General features: G+C 45.0%; 1 protein-coding gene across 1 annotated transcript in view; it reads right to left on the bottom strand.

Moving 5' to 3' along the window:
- pip5k1ba (phosphatidylinositol-4-phosphate 5-kinase, type I, beta a) overlaps positions 1–19,996 on the bottom strand; it is a 103,129-nt gene extending 83,133 nt beyond the window's left edge. Inside the window, exon 1 of the mRNA XM_080188356.1 lies at positions 19,756–19,996. The gene's annotated coding sequence lies outside the window, so the exon portion shown is untranslated. The remainder of the gene's footprint in view (positions 1–19,755) is intronic.
- Positions 19,997–20,219: the final 223 nt, after the last annotated feature.

Raw genomic sequence — 20,219 nt, 5'->3', positions numbered from 1 at the left:
AGAGTTGTAGCTGACATGCCAAATTTCCATGGCCGCAAGGTCCACATTCTCGCTACTCTCTGGGTAAAGAAGTTTCTCCTGAATTTCCTGTTGGATTTATGAGCGACTGTCATCTTATGTTGATGGCCCCCTAGTTTCCATTTCCACAAGATTGGAAACATCTTCTCCATGTCTACCCTGTCAAACTACTTTCCAATTTTAAAGGCCGTAACCACCCTTTAGAAGGCCCTTCCCTTTCCTTTAAAAAAAGAGAAAAGAGCCCCAAGACAAGCACATCTAAAACTGTTATAAAACATCAAGAATGGTTTTAAAAGGACAGATTTGGAAAGTGTGGGAGAGCGGCCTAAAAACGCTTCCACACAAATTAACCTTCACCCGATACAAGCAAGCTTCTGTCAGTATCGGGGATCATGGGCCACTTGGCCCATCAAACCTGCACTGACTACAATCCCACCCAGTCCCTACACCCTTATCCCTACATATTTACCCACTAATCCCTCTAAACTGCGCATCTCAGGACACTAAGGGGCAATTTTGGCATGGCCAATCAACCTAACCTGCACATCTTTGGACTGTGGGAGGAAACCGGAGCACCCGGAGGAAGCCCACACAGACACGAGGAGAATGTGCAAGTTCTACACAGAGAGTGACCCAAGTCTGGAATTGAACCTGGGTCCCCGGAGCTGTGAGGCAGCAGTGCTAACCACTGTGCCACCCTATAACTGTTGCGTTGATACAGAGGCCAGAATTTTACCACCCAGCCCCACCATGATAAACAGAGTGGGCGCGGGGTGGACAATGGGAAGGTCAGTTGATCTCGGGTGAGATTTTAGGGTTTCGGGACGAGTGAGGCTATAAAATCCCACCCAGTGTCTTTAACCAGTTAATTATCCCAAGGGCTGTGATCAGTGACTAAAGCAAAACCACCCCCTCAAGAAGAAAGGTGCTACTGTATAAAAAATACCCAGTGACGCCTGTTGCCATGGCATCATGTGAGAGGTATTTGCATAAACAAAGAACAACCTTGACAACTGTGTCTCGGTGGGGGGGATTCACCTGCCTCTGAATCAGAAGGTCAAGCCTCACTCCAGGAACTTGAGCACACCTGGGCTGACTTTCCGATGCCAGCCCTGAGGAAGGGCTGCATTGTCAGAGGGCCAAACCTCCAGACGAGTTATTCAGCAGTCTGCCTTCCTCGGAGGGCATGAAAGATCCCCTGAACCTGAGACAACTGTTGGCAGGGTTTCTCCTTGCTGCTGCACCAGCAGACTATATTTCAAAAATCGGAGTAGCGATGTCAGTAAACTGCGCAATTATTAGACCAAGTGATTCCATCATCGTTATCTTGGACGTTCCTGGTTTCTGGCTTTAATGGGATTTTTCCCCTAGTTGGGTGCATTAGCACGTTGGACTGTTTGTGTAGGTGAGCTATCACAACGGAATTCAAATGTCCCTCGATGAAGACTTGGGGCTTTTGTAAAGAAAGGAAATTTTGCAATCTTATTGCAGAGCTCAGACCACCGGAGGCAACCTTTTGCCCACTGTGCCTGTGCTAGTCCGGTTAGTCCCACCCCCGTTCTTTTCCCTGTTTCCCTGCATATTTTTCCCTCTTTGTGTTTATCCAATTTCTTTTTGGAAAGTTACGCTTGAACCGGCTTCTCCTGCCCCTTTCAGGTGGCACCTTCCAAATTGCAGCAGCGTGCGGTGTTTAAAAGGGTGGCAGAGTGGTTAGCACTGCTGCCTCACAGCGCCAGGGACCCGGGTTCGATTCCAGCCTCGGGTCACTGTCTGTGCGGAACCTGCATGTTCTCCCCACGTCTGCGTGGGTTTCCTACCACAGTCCGAAAACGTACAGATGGTGCACTGGCCATGCTAAATTGGCCCTCAGTATCGGGGGATTGGCAAGGTAAATATGTGGAGTCTCGGGGATAGGGCCTGGGTGGGATTGTTGTCGGTGCAGACTCGATGGGCTGAGTGGCCTCCTTCTGCTCTGTAGGGATTCTAAAAAGAATCTCTACATTTCCCTGCTTATTGTTAAGAGTTTACAGCTCGAACCCCAGCGCAACAGTAAACATGATTGTGCGTCATTTGTTTGAAAACTTCATAACTGCTCTCAACTACTTAAAAAATAAACTGCCCGAGCATTTCACATGAGATACAATGAAGGAAGTGTCAGATGTTACATTTACAATAAAAACGCAGTGTTTCCTTTTCCAAAATTAATCTGCAGGAATTTAAATCAAATGCCAAGACCGGCTTTTGGTCGAAAGTGCAAGCATTATCCGGACAGAGAGTTATACACGGATATAGGACACAATGTTCTGGCTGTTATAGGATAACATTAAGATTGCCTAACTTAGTAAAACAAAGTTAGCTGGGGGGGGCGGTTGGTGGGTGCGTGCATTGTAACTCAAGGGCAGATTTTAGGCAAAACACACTTGGAGGGGAAACAGTCCAGCCCCTTGGTTATTTTAACTCCTGGATGTCTCTCACTGCCAGCCGGATTAGGGAGGTGATGGTGGCGTCAGGAACATGGGGAGTTCCTGTAATGGGCGCAGGGTGAGTGTCCAGGGAACACAGGGCGACCATCACTTTCCCAAAGGAACACTCCCATTTGCAATGTGGGGAAAGTGTGAAATAGCCAAGTCAGCAGCTATTTTTAAATGGGATTGAATAGACTGAGTCTGTACTCGTTGGAGTTTAGAAGGATGAGGGGGGATCTTATAGAGACGTATAAGGTAATGAAGGGGATGGATAGGGTAGAGGTAGAGAGATTCTTCCCGCGTAGAAAGGAAGCAGGACTAGGGGGCACAGCCTCAAGATAAGGGGGGGGAGCAGTTTAGAACGGAGTTGAGGAGGAACTTCTTCACTCAAAGGGTGGTGAATCTCTGGAATTCTCTGCCCATTGAAGTGGTGGAGGCTACCTCGCTAAATATATTTAAGTCACAGGTAGATAGGTTTTTGATAGACAGGGGAATTAAGGGTTATGGGGAGAAAGCGGGAAAGTGGAACTGATCCACTTCAGATCAGCCACGATCTTATTGAATGGCGGGGCAGGCTCGAAGGGCTAGATGGCCTACTCCTGCTCCTATTTCTTATGTTGAAGTTTATTTATTAGTGTTACAAGTAAGGCTTACATTAACACGGCAATGAAGTTACTGTGAAAATGCCCTAGTCACCACACTCCGGCGCCTGTTTGGGTACACTGAGGGAGGATAATGGGAAGTTGACCTCGAAGTGACCAACGCACCTAACTAGCATGTCTTTCGGACTGTGGAGAGAACCCGCAGACTCCACACAGATGGTCACCCAAGCTGGGAATCGAACCTGGGTCCCTGAGTCAGCAGTGCTAACCATTGTGCTGCTACAGAATCCCTACAGTGCAGAAAGAGGCCATTCAGCCCAGAGTCCACACCGACTCTCCAAAAGAACATCCCATTCAGGTCCTCCCCTCATCTCCGTAATCCTGAGCATTTACCATGGCCAATCCACCTATCCTACACATCTTTGCGGGAGGAAACTGGAATGTGGATTGAGAGAATTTTGTTGAAGGGAATGAATGCTCAAGGCTCAAAACATTTACAACCTTTCCACCTCACAGAACTGGATCTAAAAAATCGTGACTACCTTCTGGTGCTGATCTAGATCGCAGATCCCACTGGGGAATGGAGTGAGAAGACAAGTCCACATAGCAGATCATGGAATGTATTGTTCATCATCATTAAGCCCTGCTTCAAGGAGGAGTGATAACCACTCCCTGAGACAGACCGATATAGGTCAACAACAAAGGGTTATTAACGCAAGCACTAATAACCCATAATGCTTAAAACCACATCCTTCCATATAAACATTTATAGCACCAGAACTTATCCATTTCCAATATTTCCAGAAAGTTAAGTCTGAGAAAAATAATGTGGAACTCGATTCCCAGCTTGGGTCGCTGTCTCTGTGGAGGTTGCACATTCTCCCCATGTCTGTGTGGGTTTCTTCTGGGTGCTCTGGTTTCCTCCCACAGTCCAAAGACGTGCAGGTTAGGTGGGTTGGCCATGCTAAATTGACCCTTAACGTCAGGGGGATTAGCTAGGGTAAGTGCATGGGGTTGTGGGGATAGGACCTGGGTGGGATTGTGGTTGTTGCAGACTCGATGGGCCAAGTGGCCTCCTTCTGCACTGTAGGATTCTACGGAGCTGGTAGAAGTGGTCAGGGCGAATAGTGGGGAATCTAAATGATCAGAGAAAGGGATGGGAGGAATGATGATAGGGGGAGTGAGGTGAAAAGGGATGCGAGGTGGCTTGTGGAGTTTAAGCATCAACAGTGAGCAATTGGGCTGAATGGCCAGTTTCTGTGCTGTGAAATTGTTCACGTACCTTGCTGTTAGTTTGTAAAATTAATCGTCGCATTAGAACATCACTGCAGAATTTTAGTGGGATTCAGGTCTGCAGTCAGCTCCCACTAGACCACAGGAAATAGGAACAGGCGTGAACCTAATTGACCCAGGCAGCATGCTCTGCAATTCAACGTGATCATGGCTGACCTTGGGTTTCAGCTCCTTTCCTGCCTGCTCCCCCATCCTTCAATTCCCCCAGACACCAAAACTCTGCCTCTCAGCCCGAGATGTATTCAACAATGGAGCATCTACAACCCTTTGGAGTTTCTCATCCCATCTGCCCCTTATCCTAACACTGTGTCCCAGTGTTTTAGATTCCCTGGCCCAGCAGGAACAATCTCTCAGCGCTCATCCTATCAAACCCCCTCGGAATTTTGTAAGTTTCAATGAGATTGCTTCTCATTCTCCAGAGAATTTGAATCCAAATTTCTCAGCCTCTGATTGGGAGCAATCCAGTGAACCTCCACTGTATCACCTCCAATACAAATCTGTCCTTTCTTAAATATGGAACTACGCATGGTATTCCAGATGAGATCTCACCAAAACCCTGTAGCAAGATTCCTTTATTCCTGTACACCGATCCCTCCCAATAAAGGCCAACATTCCTTCAGGGAATGCTTAACTTATGACAGCGAGTTTTAAGGGACTTCTCGACGGGCGGCATGGTAGCACAGTGGTTAGCACTGCTGCTTCACAGCTCCAGGGTCCTGGGTTCGATTCCCGGCTCGGGTCACTGTCTATGTGGAGTTTGCACGTTCTCCCTGTATCTATGTGGGTTTCCTTCGGGTACTCCGGTTTCCTCCCACAATCCAAAGATGTGCTGGTTAGGTTGATTGGCCGTGCTAAGAAATTGTCCCTTAGCGTCCAGGGATGTGTAGGTTAGAGGGATTAGTGGGTATAATATGTAGGGATATGGGGGTGGGATTGTGGTCAGTGGAGACTTGATGGGCCGAAGGGCCTCTTTCTGCACTGTAGGGTCCTATGATTTCTATGATATATGTGAATAGGATGGGAATAGAGGGATTATGGTCTTGGAAGAGTAGGGGTTTTAGTTCAGTTGGGCAGCATGGTTGGTCCAGGATTGGAGGGCCGAAGGGCCTGTTCCTGTGCTGTAAGTTTCTTTGTTCTACAAATGGGAAGAGGTGTTGAGGAAGTGGGGGACCTTGGAGTGCATGTCCACAGGTCCCTGAAGGTGACAGGACAGGTGGACTGGGGAATGAAGAAAGCAGATGGAATGTTTTCCTTTACTGGGCAAGGTATTGAATACAAAAACAGGAATGCAATGGTGGAACCGTACAAAACGTTGGTTAGGCCACGGCTGGCGGTTTGTGTACCGTCTGAACACCACGTTACAGGAAGGACATCATTGCTCTGGAGGGACAGTGCAGAGGAGATTTACAAAACTGCTGCCATGGCTTGAAAACTGTAGCAACGAGGAGAGACTGGAAAGGCTTGGGCCGTTTCCTTGGAATAGAAGAGGCATAGGGGTGACCTAACTGGATCATGAGGGGTCTAGACAGGAGGGATGGGAAAGAGGTGTTTCCCTTAGCTGAGCCTCAATAACCAGGGGATATGGATTTAAAGTGATTGATAGGAGGATCGGAGGGGACACGAGGAAAAACCCTCTTCACCCAGAGGGTAGTGGGTGTCTGGAATTTGTTGCTTCATTTGGTGATCGAGGCTGAAACATTTAAAAGGTACCTGGATCCATATCTGAAGCAACTTGCAAGGCGACAGAGCAGAGGTTAAAATGAGTGGCTAGCTTCATTTTTGGCATGATGCAGACATGATGGGCTGAATGGCCTCTTCCTGCACAGTAACTTTCCAGTGGTTCTATGCCTTTTGTAAAATTCCTGCGCCTCCACAATGAAGGTTATGGAGTCCTACGATGCCAGCTTCAGGTTGTCAAAAAAATACAGCAAATTGATTAAGCTCTGTTGGAGGGCTGGCAGCGGAAATATTTCAAATGTATCTTGAAATCATGGAATTAGAACGATAGAAGCTTCGAGTTGGCGGTTTATCTTGCCCGAGCAGGCTTTTTGAAAGAGTGGTCGTGCTTAGTCCCACAGCCACTGCTTTGTGTCTGTGGCTCCAACTAAGGATCTACACCAGTAAATCTGATTCAGTTTTCGGAATGGAATCTTCCTTATTCACCTGGGGAAAGTTGCACATCATCAATGTCTGGATCAATTTCCTGGCATTTGGATCTGTTCTCGTTCCTATCGATTACACAGAGCATTGTCTCCAGATTAAGGCGATTGCCCCCAACTACGATAGCACGTTATTGATTTAGTTAACACTAATGTTAACAAAACGCAATGTAATCTGTTTCCTCTGAAAAAGAAAGAGAAAGGCTCTAAAATTGCTTGAATTAGAAGCTACCTTCACTTCAAAGAGGGTTCCATATAAAAATAACAACATTCATATTAAATATGAAGATGCTTCCTCCATATAACAAACTCTCAGATATTGTCACCTTGTCCCCACTTCCCCCTGTGGTGCTGGGCACCTCCAAACCCGCCTGCAGCAAAGGGAGAGGAATCAACTTCAGAATGCTTTCTAGTCGCAAAAACAATCAAATCCCATCAATGTACTAAAGACCAACAGTCCTACATAACATCTCCCGTGGTCCAAGAACACCCCAAAGTGCAACACCTTTGCAGTGAGTGCAGTCACAGTAACAAAGGATGGGAAGAGTGTCTAAGTGGGATTGTGGTCAATTCAGACTCGAGGGGCCGAATGGCCTCTATGTACTATAAGGATTCTACGATTCTGGCAGCCAATTTACACGCAGCAAGCTCTCAAAAAAAATCACGCTTGATAAAATGCTTTAGTGGTGTCAACTGAGGAATAACATATTCGAACAGGACACAGGGGAGAGCTCCCCTGCTCTCCTTTAAAACAAAGCTGTGTAATCTGAAAGACGGCACTTCCAACAGTGCAGCACTCTCTCAGCAGTGCAGGTTCAGCCTCTACTATTGTGCTCAGGTCCTGGGGTTGGTCTTGAACCCACAGCTTTCTAACTCAAAAGGTAAGAGTGATGCCCACCGAGTCACGGCTGAGCATCAACCGTGCCCACATCAGAATTTATCGAAAATTTCTGCAACATCATTTTCAGTTTATTAAGCAGGATAATGTAACAATTCGCAACTGGCATCAACCTTGGTCATCAGCCAGACACTTGCAGCAGTGACAAAAGTCAACAGTTTGAAGGCTGCTGAGAGAATTTAATCAAGATTCCAGTGTGGTTTAGGTCATCACAACATGGTGTGTGTTAATAAGGCTGCTGGAATGATAAAGCAAGAGGCCATTCAGCCCAAAGTGCCTGTGCTGGACCTTTTAAAGGGCTATCCAATTTTTAAAAATCCTTCCATGGGATGTGGGTGTTGCTGGCTGGGCCAGTATTTATTGCCCATCCCTGACAACATTTAAGAATCAACCACATTACTGTGGAGTCACATGTAGGCCAGGCCAGGTAAGGACATTAGTGAGCCAGATGGGTTGTCCCAACAATCGATCATGGTTTCACGCTCATCGTTAGACTTTTAATTCATTTACTGAATTCAAATTTCACCATCTGCCATGGTGGGATTACAGGTCCCCTGGGTCTCCGGATTGCTAATCCAATGACAATACCCCTGTGCCAATGCTTTCCCTGATTGGTCCCGCACCTCTGCTCTTGATAAAGGCACAACATTTACAGGTTAATTTAAGTATTTATCTAGTTCCCTTTTGAGAGTTCCTGTTGAATCTGCTTCGACCATTCTTTCAGTCAGCGCATTCCAGATTACGACAGTTTGCCTGCTTTCTATCCCCATCTGGCACTTTTGCCAGTTATCTAAAATCTGTGTCCTCTGGTTACCGACCTTCCTGCCATTGGAAACTGTTTCCCCTTATTTATCCTAAAAAAAACCTCTATCAAGTGAGATATTTTCTCGTGTGCAAAACATCTCGGGATAAGGCACGTAGACATTGGTTTGTTCCAAAGAGAGGACTCTTTTGACCTTGCAGCTTAACTGAAAATGCTACAGAATGGAAGAAACAGTTCAGAAATAGTGTTGCAACCAGCGTAGCTTTGGCAATCTCTATTACTTTGAAGACATCCCATATTCAAATCAAAGTTGCTGCTGCAGTCTAGCTAATTTAAAAATCTACAAGTGTACAAATGACTTGTTTTTTTTCTGTAGTTTATGTCTTTATGTTTTAAAGCGAAGATCCTATACACTTTAGTCTTCATCTCAGGAACGATGCCGCTCCTGGGACAATTATCAAACTTTTTTGAACTTGGACGCAAAGATTAAAACTCATATCAAAGAAACCGATATAAATAAATGTTTGCAGAAATTGCTTCTGGGATTTCTCTCAGGGGAGAACAGTAAGGGTTGAAGTGTCTCCCAGGGGAACCCTTCACATCCCTCAGAAATGAAGGCAACCTGTTAATTGGTGAAGAATGGTGTAATTAAAGTAAAAAATTGCCACAAAGGTATAGAAACAGCAACCCTGCTGCCATCATCCAAGAAATCTCACTCCACTAGAAGGAATTAGCCTTTTGCAAGCAAATGAACAGTTCCTTTGTTCTCCATCATCTCAAAAGATGATCAATTGCAATCTGAGAGACAACTGAGGTAATTTAACTAAAACATGACAGGAATAAGTACACATTAACATCTCAAAGCTTCAAATCAAGCCTTTGAAACTCTAACTAGACATCAATTAATGGCACCTTGACTTGTCCTCTATCTCTTCAAGTCTTGTTCCATGGTCTTTGACCTTTCACCTCTGTTTCCCCGAAATGTGGGTAAGAACCTATAAAAATATACAAGTTCCTTCCTGCACAAAGTGCTCAGTAATACAGGCAAGCATTTGTTTATTGGCAGCTCAGCTGCCAAGGCCACAAGCTTTGGATTTCCTCCATTGACCTCTCCGTATTCTCTCTCTCTCTCCTAGAAAGAGAGCCTCTGGCACCTGCCCTACCATTGCATTATCTGGCTCGGATTTAATACTCCTACAAAGCACCCTGGGATGTTTTAACACTATAAAGATGCCATATAGATAGCAGATATTGCTGTTGGAAAGAAGATTACATTTCCCCATCGATTGACAGGAAGGACAAGGTTATCAAACTTTCTTGAACTTAGATGCATAGAATAAAACTTACATCAAAGAAACCGATATAAATAAATGTTTGCAGAAATTGCTTCTGGGATTACTCTCAGGGAGGAGAGCTGTAAGGGTTGAAGTGTCTCTCTTTGGGTGTAGGCCTGGAGGTCATATGACTTCCCACCACTGAACCTCTCCACCACCCGGCATCAGTCCATCACCCAAGCACATCGCTTTACCCACTGGATAAAGGGAACAGACATTTGCTTGGTGCCTAATTAGATTAATCTCAACTGTTGGTGAAACAGACACTCACCTTTAAGATTTCTGTGACTATGTGTTCAAAAAAAGCTCAACTTTGCGGCATGGTAGCACAGTGGTTAGCACTGCTGCTTCACAGCACCAGGGACCTGGGTTCGATTCCCGGCTTGGGTCACAGTCTGTGCAGAGTTTGCACATTCTCCTTGTGTCTGCGTGGGTTTCCTCCCACAGTCCAAAGATGTGCAGGTTAGGTTGACTGGTCATGGTAAATTGCCTCTGAGAGGTGTAGGTTAGAGGGATTAGCAGCTAAATATGTAGGGATATGGGGGGTAGGGCTTGGGTGGGATTGTGGTCGGTGCGGACTTGATGGGCAGAATGGCCTCCTTCTGCATTGTAGGGTTTCTATGATTTCGTGCCACTATGATTTTGCTCTTTTTTAAACTGCATTCCCAACAGTGTCCTGGAGATTTAATTTCAATCCCTGGAGATACCAGGGCAATTCTGGGGATTTGGCAACTCCCATTAATTGAGTACCCAATTGGTCTCTGTGCATGTAAACTAGCTAACTAAACTAGCGTGAGCGACAGTGGTATAGTGGTGAGCACAGCTGCCTTCCAAGCAATTAATCCGGGTTCGATTCCCAGCCATCACAATGGGAATTTATTTAAGATCATTGAGTGTCTTTAAGACAGAGATAGATCGGTTCTTGATTAATAAGGGGATCGGGGTTATGGCGAAAAGGCAGGAGAACGGGGGTGAGAAAAATATCAGCCATGATTGAACGGTGGAGCAGGCTTGACGGGCTGTGTGGCCTAATTCTGCTCCTATGACTTATGATCTCAAGTCTTTGAGAGACCCAAGGTTCTTAGTCCTTGGTTTAAAAAGAAAATGCAGTTTAAATATTGGAAATAGAAAAACAAACAGTACTGTAAGCGATGGGATAAGGCAATGAAGGAGAAATAAATTATTCAAGTCTTCACAAAGTTGTATCGCATTCCATTATTGATACATAGAAAATATGGAACACACTGTTTTCTTTCTCCAACTATATCCCGCGGTTACCCCAGTTGTCCTGATGGGTTAGTGTCACTTAGTCCTTGTTCCCCCTCACACCCATCCAAGTTTCCTTGACTTCACTTGTGGGTTTGCCAACCATCAACGATTGCCCCGAAGTCTCAAGAAATTGGGAAGCAATCTCCAGACACGAGGAGCAAAACCCAAAAAATATTTTTAAAAAATTGACAGAAGTGCTTTAGAAGAAGTGTTTTTTTTTCTTGAACACGTCTGCTCATTCACCCATCAGGATATTGATGATGAGGAGATGTGTTGGACTGGGGTGGGCACAGTAAGAAGTCTCACAACCACAACAGGTTTATTTGGGTAGCACGACCTTTCAGAACGCTGCTCAGAGAACACTGCTCCAAAAGCTCGTGCTACCCAAATAAACCTGTTGGACTTTAACCTGGGGGTGTGAGACTTCTCACTGCCTCAGGATATTGGGAGATGTTTGAGGTCAAGAATCATCCAATTAAGCAAAGAAGGATTTTGCTCCCCAGTTGGTTATGGTATCATCTTTCACCAGTTGCATCATCTTTCTTGCTTTGTGTCATAGAATGCTGCAGCGCAAAAGGAGGCCATTCGATCCATCAAATCTACACTGACCACAAACCCACCCAGGCCCTAACCCTATAATTTACCCTATCTAGTCTTCCTGACACTAAAGGGGCAATTTAGCATGGCCCATCCACCTAATCCGCACGTCTTTGGACTGTGGGAGGAAACTGGAGCACCCGGAGGAAACCCACGCAGACACAGAGAGAACATGCAGACTCCACACAGACAGCGACCCAAGCTGGGAATTGAACCTGGGCACTGTGAGGCAGCAGTGCTAATCACTGTGCCAATGTGCTGCCATTTGAAGTCCCGCTCCATTTCCTCCAAGTTATTAGAACATGCCCGCAGAGTTCTTTTTCTTGGCATTGCCAGCCCAATAAGATTGAGATCTTGAACAGGACAATCAAGCTTCCTGACTCAGTGCCAACAAAATAGTGGGGAGCAGCAGAAGGATGAACTTCTAATCTTTACAGAGCGATCTGATAATCCTGCAGAGCCTCAGATACACTGAGTATTGTCTCAACTATCCCCTGGCCCTCAGCACCAAGCAGTCCCACAATCCCAGGCCTGGATCCCCTCACCCGATACTAATTGCAAATAGCTTGTCAGTGGCAACGAAAACCGTAATTTATAAAAAGGCAAACTAATCAGGATTAAAAAGTCCATCGTAATCCACACATTCACCACCCTCTAGACAAAGAAATTTCTTCTCACCTCAGTTCGAAAGGTTTGCCTCTTATCCTCAAACTATGACCCCTAGTTCTGGACTTCCCCATCATTGGGAACATTCTTTCTGAATCTACCCTGTCTGATCCTGTTAGGGTTTTATAAGTTTCCATGAGATCCTTTCTCATTCTTCTCAACTCCACTGAATATGACCCTGACTTTGTCTCGCCTCCTATTACAGACCTGCTATCCCGGGAATCAGCCCGGTGAACCTTCATTCTAATCCCTCTATAACAAGGGCATCCTTCCTCAGATAAGGACATCAAAACTGCACTCAATATTCCAGGTGTGGCCTCATCAATGCCCTACGCAATTGTAGCAAAACATCCCTATATTCAAATCCTCTATGAAGGCCAACATACCATTTGCCTTCTTTACTGCCTGCTGTACCTGCGCGCTTACTTTCAGCGACTGATGCACGAGGACGCCAAGATCTCGTTGTATATCCACCTCTCTCAATTTACACCATTCAAGTGACAATCTGTCTTTCTATTATTGCTACCAAAGGGGGTAACCTGACATTTATCCACATTATACTGCATCTTCCATACAGAAGCCCACACATACAGCCTGTCCAAATCACGCTGAAACATCCTCATAGCTCACCCTCCCAGCCAGCTTTGTATCATCTGCAAATCTGGAGACAATACATTCAGTTCCCTCTTCTAAATCATTAACGTGTAATGTGAACAGTTGGGGTCCTGGCACAGATCCCTGTGGAACCCCACGAGTCACTGACTGCCAATCCAAAAAAGACCCATTTATGCCAACTCTTTGCTTCCTATCCATCTCAAGACATTACTTGCAATCCCAGGTGCAAGATTTGTGAGGTTTTTCACTCCTGTGTCTAGAATCAAATACAGGAAGTGTAAATGGAAAACTACCATTTTGCTTATCTGAAAAGCTTTCATCCAAACTACTAGTGTTCTCATTTAATCACACAAAAAGCAACATCTACAGGTCCAATTGAGATCAGATAAATACAAACTATACAACATTACCGTCAGATTGCGAACACACTAACATAATATTCTATAAGTGCAACCCGCCACTCTACTGGGTGCCAAACGAGAGGGATGCTGACTTGTGCAATAGTGTCCAAAATATCCCCAAAAATAGGTAAACTAAAATAGGTTTGTGGCCAATGCAAAGGGAGTAACTAAATATAAAATTGACAAATTTTGCAGGAAGATAATTTTTTTCAAAATGGCAGATGGGCTGGGGACACTGGCATGTCAAGTCAATTGGCCCAAAGATTCCAAAGTAAGGATTTCTACGATTTCGACGAACACCACATTGCAAATTCCTTCAAGCGTTTTCAACTTTTGACTGAGGGGTAATTTAGATCGTTTTGTGAAGATTAAAACGTTCACTTTTGTAACTTTGGAGCAGCATGGTGACACAGAGGTTAGCACTGCTGCCTCACAGCACCAGGGACCCGGGTTCAATTCCAGCCTCAGGTCACTGTCTGTGTGGAGTTTGCACATTCTCCCTGTATCTGCGTGGGTTTCCTCCGGGTACTCCGGTTTCCTCCCACATGCCAAAGATGTGCGGGTTAGGTTGATTGGCCATGCTGAATTGCCCCCTTGTGTCAGGGGGATTAGCAGGGTAAATTTGTGGGTTTACAGGGTTAGGGCCTGGTCGGATTGTTGTCAGCGCAAGCTCAATGGGCCGAATGGCCTCCTTCTGCGCTGTAGCGATTCTATGATTCTAACTGCTCTCCATTTTTCAATAGACATCGGATCCTGAAGCATGAAGGCCCGGTTTTAAGATCTCATTTGGCTTGTATTCAAAAAAAGTAGCATCCAGGCATTTGTATAACATTTAACAAGCTCAATGACCCAAATACTTCAGAGAAGAAATGGATGTCAAACAACAGCAGGTAGTGGCTGAAGTTGTGGTTGGAGAGATGGTCTTAGCAGAGGTGTATGGGAAAGAAAAGCGCCAGTCGGAGAAATGAAGCAAGAGTGTCCAACGCAATAAGGAACTCTGGGGGTGGGGGCGGTGGGGTGCAAGGCAAGGCATCACAGGGATTTGTAAACCCTGATGAGGGTTTTGAGTTCCATGTCTTTGGGGGTCGAGAGAATCAGCAAGCACAGGGTAAGGGAATAAGATGGAATTTAGGACTAGAACATAGAACATAGAACACTACAGCACAAACAGGCCCTTCGGCCCACAAGTTGCGCCGATCACATCATCACCTACCAACCTACAGACCTATCTATAACCCTCAATCTCATTAAACCCCATATACTCATCCAGGAGTCTTTTAAAAGACCCCAGCGAGTTCGCCTCCACCACCACTGACGGCAGCCGATTCCATTCACTCACCACCCTCTGAGTGAAAAACTTACCCCTAACATCACTTCTGAACCTCCCTCCCCGCACCTTAAATCTGTGTCCTCTCGTAGCGACCATTTCAACCCGGGGAAATAGCCTCTGAGAGTCCACCCTATCTATTCCTCTCAACATTTTGTAAACTTCTATCAGGTCGCCTCTCAACCTTCGTCTCTCCAGGGAAAAGAGTCCCAGCTCCCTCAACCTAACTTCATAAGGCATGCCTCCCAGTCCAGGCAACATCCTTGTAAATCTCCTCTGTACCCTTTCAATAGCTTCTACATCTTTCCTATAGTGAGGCGACCAGAACTGCACACAATACTCTAAATGAGGCCTGACAAGGGTCTTATAAAGTTCCAGCATTACCTCCCGACTCCTAAACTCAATCCCTCGATTAATGAAGGCCAGTACACCATACGCCTTCTTGACCACCTCCTCCACCTGCGAGGCCGATTTAAGAGTCCTGTGGACCCGGACCCCAAGATCCTTCTGCTCCTCAACACTACTCAGACTTCTGCCCTTGATAGTGTACTCGTTCATCCCGTTGGTTCTGCCAAAATGGACAACTACACATTTATCCGCGTTGAAGTCCATCTGCCACTTCTCCGCCCAGTCCTGCATCCTATCTATGTCCTGCTGCAACTTTTGCCATCCTTCCAGATCATCCACAACACCACCGACCTTCGTGTCATCAGCGAACTTACTTACCCATCCCTCCACTTCCTCATCCAAGTCATTTATGAAAATGACAAACAACAAGGGTCCCAGAACAGATCCTTGAGGCACTCCGCTGGTGACTAGTTAGTATTTAAGTGGAACGAGGACTGGCAGCCGAGAGATCAGGCCGACTAACCACTAAAATAAAGAGAAATATTCCAATGGGTGCAGGGAGAGGAAGGGAGTGGATTGTGGAGAGGTGACAAGGGAAAGAACGGAGAGATCAGTGTATTGAACACAAAGCAGAACGAATATTTTTGACCAGGGCAACCTTCAATGCTATAGGCAGGATCACAAACAGATTTGAGATTAGAATAAAGAATCGGAAAGGCGATTGAGAAACTGAGTGGTGTTCATGGAAATCATAGAAATCCTTACTTTGGAATCTTTGGGCCAATTAACTTAACATGCCAGTGTCCCCAGCCTTTCTGCCATTTTGAAAAACAATTATCTTCCTGCAAAATATGTCAATTTTATATTTAGTTACTCTTTGCGTTGGCCACAAACCTATTTTAGTTTACCTATTTTTGGGGGTATTTTGGACACTATTGCACAAGTCAGTTTCCCTCTTGTTTGGCACCCAGTAGAGTGGAGGGTTGCACTTATAGAATATTATAGATAGCGTGTTCGCAATCTGACGCTATCATATCAGATTTTACACAGGATGGCAGCAGCAGCCTCATCTCGGAAAGGGACAACCCCAGCCAACATAATTATTTGTGATCCAGATATTTCAACTCTGGGTTAACAATTAAATCCGCGCCCTTTCATCCACTTTGAAAACATTTAATGAGCTGGCGTTCTTTACATTCCAGTCAATTTGCCTATTAAAAAATTCACCTTATTTCATAATGATGAAATCCACATGATTACAACAAATAGAAAAGATGCTCATTAATTCTTCAGGAAGCTCTCTGCAACATCAAGGGTAATCGTTACCAAGTCAAATGATAATTTTGCTGCAAAACGCTTTCTGTTTGATCTAGCTTTATCCCTCGGCTCTTTGGAAAATGAAACACACTTTGATGCTGGCACACTATCCAACATCAAAACCCAGTGTGGAACTATCAGCTCCGGGATCCGGCCAGCTATTTATAGATCCCTCCTGCCCTGCAGGAGGCCAGCTAGTCCACCGTTCCCTACGCCAACACTCCATCCAATTATCTCCCTCTCCCCTTTCTCCGTAGCCCTGCGTGCTTTTGCCCTTCGTGGTATCTATTAGTGTGAACAGAAGACAATGCTTTGCTAGAAGCTTTAAGATCCCAACAACCACCTGAAGAGAGGGCAAGACAACAGATTCTTAAGAAAGTGTTGGCACAGAATGGTGCCGGGGCATGTACGCACACCCTACAGGGGAGCTATTAAACATCACATGGTAAAGATTGAACTCAGTCTCAAAGTCCTGGAAACACTCACGGAATCTCTCTGGGATGGAGTTCGAATCTGATGCCGGGATTAACGGTGCGGCTTTCGTGCAAGATTAAACCACGCCAAGCTTTACAAAAACCGGTCACATGTAGAATGCAGACGACTCGTTCATTGACAAAGTCCTCAAAATATTGCGAGGTCTATTTCGTCACCTTTGACTTTTCCAAAGCAGAAAACGCCTGCATGGTCCTTTCCGCCAGGCAACGAGCATTTGATAATCAAATACTCAAAACACTGCAGGCAAATAATCACACAGGTAGTTTGGTTTACCAGAAAAGCCAATTCACATGTCGTGGGTACGTCTCATAGCATGACAGTTTCCCAGAAACGATCTTGACAGGTTTCGGCATTTAACAATTTCCTTCTGAGAAAGAGGAGGAAATAAAGAGAGACTCTCATTTCTTTGCCAACTTTACAGCCAATTAAATACTTCAAGTGTAGGCACTGTTGCAATGTTGGAAACACAGCAGCCAATTTGCACGCAGCAAACTCCCACAAATAGCAACATGATAATGACCAGATTGTCTAACTTAGTTTCTTCCTTGGTGAATTTCGTTGAGAGATAAATATTGGCCACAACCCCCTCTCACAAAAGTGAGAGACAGTGCTAGCCTCAACTGATACAAAGACAGAGAGAGGAAATCGGAGGCGAGAGAGAAAGATTAGAAAGGACATACATTCTTGATGCTGAAATTCCTCACTGCAGGAGGTCAGAAATGTTGAATTTATATTGAAATTATAAAACTCAATAAACCATCCTCTGCAGTTGTAATTTTACAGAATTATGCAGTATTTGAAGAGACCAGCACTAGTAAATCGAGCCGGTTAGGCCCAAAAAGGTAGTCAGGTGATTCTGAAACAAATATTTCAAATGGCTTGTCGCATAATAATGTCTAATTAAACCAGAACAAACATCTGAAGCAATTCGCAGCACATTAGCAGCAGGTCTGGTATCAAGAAGAAACTTTATCTACTATGCTTCAATCTTGTAATACTCACAGCAAACAGCACTAATGAACCTGCGCAGCGGCTCATCGTTCTGTATTTTGGAAGAGTTATTTCAGGGGTCATAAATCAAGCGACAAAGTTCACCACTCACTCAGACTGGCAAACAGGAGCACACCAGGCTGCACAAATAACAGAAGCTGCCGAGGTTTCGTTGATTTGCGTTGGACTTTTCAAACTTCGAGCTAAGCTGTTCTTTCGCCCAGTTTTTGAATCAAATCCCAGATCCTTCCTCCCCCAGCAGTCTGATCCTTGGATAGCACGATGGGCTGAGTGGCCTTCTGTGCAACCCGCCACTCTACTGGGCGCCGAACAAGAGTGATAATTATAGAAACATAGAATCCTACAGTGCAGAAGGAGGCCATTCGGCCCATCAAGTCTGTACTGACCACAATCGCACCCAAACCCTATCCCCGTAACCCCATGCATTTACCTTAACTAGTCGCCCTGACAGTAAGGGGCAATTTAGCATGGCCAGTCCACCTAACCTGCACATCTTTGGAGCACCCGGCCCACACAGACACAGGGAGAACGTGCAGGCTCCACACAGGCAGTGACCCAAGCCAGGAATCGAACCTGGGTCTCTGGCCATGTGAGGCAGCAATGCTAACTTATGCAATAGTGACCAAAATGCTCTAGAAAATAGGTAAGCTAAAATAGGGTTTGCGGCAATTGCAAAGAGATTAACTAAAAACAAAACTGACAAATTTTGCAGGAAGATAATTTTTTTGGGGAGTTGTTTGGAGTAGGAAGGCCCAGTAACATGTTGCTACTAGATATAATGCCAAGAGGCGATTGGAAAATGCTGGTCTCTGAGTAACATGCTATCTGCATTACAGGAAATACAGATAACAAGTGACAATTCTACCAGTTCGGATCTCCTATCTTCAATTGTTCCAAAATAGAACATTATGTCTGGTTTCAAGTCATTTGTAGTTTTATTCTCAACCTGAGTCACACCTGGTATTAATTGATTAATCTTCTCCAGCCTATTTGGATTAAGCATTCCCCCCACCCCCACTCCTTTGTCCACTTGTTACTGATCAGGGAGAAGAAAATCATTTCGCTTTTAGTCTGATTAGTATTCTTTGGATGCAAATAATTCTCGGGATCAAATGATTCAGGTGTCGAAGGTCACCAGGAAGGGGATAACAATGAACGAAAGCCACATTACACGCAGCGACTTGTCACACCTTCAAAACAAAGACACGCCCCTCACGTAACATAATGCTACAAAAGTGCAGCTGCCAACTCTGGAGCGACTGTATTCCTGGAGGTTTATCACATGACCTCCTGCTGCTACCGCACCTCAACACATGCCCCATTTGCCCCCCAACATGTCAATCAACGCACCCTGCATTCCCCATGGCCAATGAGGGAGTGAATACTCTTGGGTGATTCTCAACACTCACGTAGACTATTTCATCCACAGATTCCAATATTTTTCTGACTTCCTGAAAATAAAACACAAAAGCATCCTTCCAACGACTTATCTCCTTGCCATCGCTCACAGCAGTGTCCGGGAGATTAACTTCAATTCCCGGAGATCCCAGACCATTCCTAGGCAACTGCCAATACCCAAGTGCAACCAATTTACGCACAGAAAAATCTCACAAACAACAATGTGAAATACATCCATTTCTTGGGTGGCTATTGACCTGGGAATAATGTTAGTTGTGAAACGGAGAGATACCTCTAATCTATACTGAACTACAGTCATGGGATCTTAAAAAAAAAACAATTTGAACGTGGCCTTGGTTTAAAGAGAGGGTCGACAGAGTGTGCGCGAAGGGGGGATGTGGGAGGGAGAGAAAAAAATAGATAAAATATTGATATCTTGAAATAGAATCAGTAGATTCTATTTCAACATCTTAATTAAACATCTTAATTAACAGCGTGGACTTTTTTTGGCCAATTGCTCTGCAAATCCAGCAAGTTCTTCCAAGAAGGTGGAGAAGCTATTTTACTTGGTATAAAACAACAAGCACAGAGAAGATTGACCAGCACATTCTGGCGATTATAAGTCACAGTGTAACTCTACATCCCTGAACTGACTGGTTAATTTGCTTATTAAAAGCAGCCCACGTCATTCACACACCAACCTCTTTGCAAGAAGAATCCAGCCGCTCATTAGCCAAGTGATAAAAACGATTGCTTATCTTATAAAAGCAACCTCTTACCTTGGCTGATATCACCCGATAACCTCGCTCTCTCACGAGCGTCTGCCTCACACTCCCAAAACACTCCAGGGACTGACTTTGTCATGGACAGTTGGGAGTGAAAATACCAATGTTTTTACAACTCCGATTGCTATTTGCAACTCTCTCTCTCATTCCACTTTCACTCATTCTGTCCTCACACGAAGAACAAAACAAACTGTTTCTGTGCCAAGTGGCTTTCACCCACCGTCTCGAGACTGACTCAAGCCTTCACTGTCAAAATACTCTGTGTACAAGAATAAGTTGCTTGTTTTGCTAATGGTTAATAAACAAATATTAATTTTTGACCAAAAGGTATTCGCTGTTGACGAGCTGAACCATCAGGAAAGCTTGTACAACTTGAGACCAGGAACTGATTATCAAACAGGAATACTCGACTTTCTGAAATAAGGAGTTTGTAGCAGTAATGGTGACCGATGGCAGAT

Source organism: Carcharhinus amblyrhynchos, chromosome 5 (assembly GCF_965287045.1).
Source record: "Carcharhinus amblyrhynchos chromosome 5, sCarAmb.v2.hapA, whole genome shotgun sequence".
NCBI lineage: Eukaryota > Metazoa > Chordata > Chondrichthyes > Carcharhiniformes > Carcharhinidae > Carcharhinus > Carcharhinus amblyrhynchos.
Note: the sequence above shows the minus strand (reverse complement) of the source record. Positions and strands in the feature narration are given on the sequence as shown.